This window comes from Camponotus vicinus, unplaced genomic scaffold, assembly GCF_025532165.1.
Source record: "Camponotus vicinus isolate PSW18456_S1 unplaced genomic scaffold, iyCamVici1.0 SCAF_26, whole genome shotgun sequence".
NCBI classification, from domain to species: domain Eukaryota; kingdom Metazoa; phylum Arthropoda; class Insecta; order Hymenoptera; family Formicidae; genus Camponotus; species Camponotus vicinus.
The window spans coordinates 10,001-12,500 of NW_028141963.1; the positions used below are offsets into that span (position 1 = coordinate 10,001).

At 56.6% G+C, this 2,500-nt stretch overlaps 1 non-coding gene across 1 annotated transcript in view; it reads left to right on the forward strand.

Moving 5' to 3' along the window:
* The first annotated feature begins 1,215 nt into the window (after window positions 1-1,215).
* The window catches only part of LOC145967726 (large subunit ribosomal RNA), a 4,073-nt gene continuing 2,788 nt past the window's right edge, over window positions 1,216-2,500 (forward strand). Inside the window, exon 1 of the ribosomal RNA XR_014437523.1 lies at window positions 1,216-2,500. This exon is cut by the window's right edge and continues 2,788 nt beyond it. This is a non-coding gene — a ribosomal RNA (large subunit ribosomal RNA).

The window sequence follows — 2,500 nt, forward strand, 5'->3', positions numbered from 1 at the left end:
TAACAAACCTAAACTGCTTGCGCCCTTACGCAAGCTGACGAGCCACGGCGTAGCCGTGAAACGACGAAATGTCGTCGGCTGTCGTCGCTGTGCCCCCGTCGCATTGCGTAAACGGCGTACGAGCGATCGTTGGACGTTCGCCCGAGAGAGACTAGAGCCTCTTTGTCACCCTCCCAGTATGTATTGGCGACGGGTTCGACGAGAGGCCGTCGTCGATTGGCGTCGTCTGAAATGACACCGAAGGTGTGTGCAGCGAGAGGAGTTATAAAGAGGAGGAGAGAGGCGCGCGTGTACGCACAAAGCGTTTAAAGGATAGCGAAGCGCGCGCGAGCGGCGCCCGGAGGCTGTCGAATGATATGGAGAGAGTTGTCGGCGGAGATATACACAACGACGACACACGAGAGAATATGCGAAAAGTTTAAGCGAGAGGAACGACGACGAACGACGCGCGACACTCGAATGATCTCGCTCTCTACGAGTGATCTCGTAGTTGGCGAATAAAATGCAAAAAAGAAAGCGGCGCAGCAGCACATTCTGCTGCGTCCGTCTTTCTAGCGCGTCGTTGTCTCTTCCGATCGCGTCGTCGCGCTGTGCGACTCTCTCTCGGTCTCTCGGTGCGCCAGCGCGCTCGCGCGATACCGCGCCTTTTATTACACGCGAGGCTTCGCCTCCTATCTCGCGGCGCGAGATACCTTACGGTAAAAATATATGGAGAAGGGAAACCGCGGCGCGCGCACAGTCGTCGTCCGGCGGTACGCGGAGGGAGAGAAATTGCGAGAGAAATCCACCCTTAAAAAAGCGGATGAATCGCGAGCCGACCGCGTGTCCGAGTCCACGAAATTTTCGAACGAAGATTGTGACCGGCACGCGTCGTCGTGTACTCGTCGAATCGATTCCATACCGCGCCCGTTATATATATACACGCGCGCGCGCGCATCATAATTACGCCGCGCCGTGTTATTATAATCGTGGAAGTTAGAGGGACGGAAGAAAAGAAGCGCAAAACGATATTATAATATATCTATCTCCTCTCTCGCGTCCCCGCGAAACAAGACTAGATTGTGCCGCGCGCGCAATATCGGTCGGTGCGTTACCGCTAACAATAGTAGTAGTTAACAAACAATAATGATACTACTTAGCGCAATAACTCCACCACCGCACACTCCCTCTATCTCTCTATATCACTTTGTAGAGAGTTTCTCTACAAAACTCTGACGACCTCAGAGCAGGCGAGATTACCCGCTGAATTTAAGCATATTATTAAGCGGAGGAAAAGAAACTAACTAGGATTTCCTCAGTAGCGGCGAGCGAACAGGAAAGAGCCCAGCACCGAATCCCGCGGTTCCGCCGCAGGGAAATGTGGTGTTTGGGAGGATCCGCTTATCCCGAGGCGTCGCGTCGCGTCCAAGTCCATCTTGAATGGGGCCACTTACCCGTAGAGGGTGCCAGGCCCGTAGCGACCGGTGCGCGTCTCGGGAGGATCTCTCCTTAGAGTCGGGTTGCTTGAGAGTGCAGCTCTAAGTGGGTGGTAAACTCCATCTAAGGCTAAATACGACCACGAGACCGATAGCGAACAAGTACCGTGAGGGAAAGTTGAAAAGAACTTTGAAGAGAGAGTTCAAGAGTACGTGAAACCGTTCAGGGGTAAACCTAAGAAACCCAAAAGATCGAACGGGGAGATTCATCGTCAGCGGCGCTGGCTTCGCGTCGGTGGGCGATGTCCCGCGGAGTCCTCGCGGCTCGCGCGCGGGCACGCTACCGTGCGCCGATGTCCGGCTGTCGTCGTCGTGCACTTCTCCCCAAGTAGAACGTCGCGACCCGCTGGGTGTCGGTCTACGGCCCGGGTGCGGTGACTGTCGCGTCGCCGGTAAAACGGCACGCGACAAACCCTCGGTCGCCCGGCCGGCTGCTCGGCGGTACGCGCAAGGTATCAGGCCGCACTTCTACACGGTGCGTCGAGGCCGTCGCAAGCGCGCGCCACGGTACTCGGAGGTTACGGACTTTGCGCCGTCCCCGGTCCTGGCCCGCTGTTGGTTAAAGTACGGATCACCTTCGACAGGCCTGCGAACGTCTCTCTCACGGGGGACGGATACCGGTCGGCGACGCTACTGCTTTGGGTACTCTTAGGACCCGTCTTGAAACACGGACCAAGGAGTCTAACATGTACGCGAGTCATTGGGACTTGTCGCGAGACCTAAAGGCGTAATGAAAGTGAAGGTCGGCCCTGGCCGTCGACCGAGGGAGGATGGGCCGCGTCGCGATGCGGCCTCGCACTCCCGGGGCGTCTCGTTCTCAACGCGAGAAGAGGCGCACCCAGAGCGTACACGTTGGGACCCGAAAGATGGTGAACTATGCCTGGTCAGGACGAAGTCAGGGGAAACCCTGATGGAGGTCCGTAGCGATTCTGACGTGCAAATCGATCGTCGGAACTGGGTATAGGGGCGAAAGACTAATCGAACCATCTAGTAGCTGGTTCCCTCCGAAGTTTCCCTCAGGATAG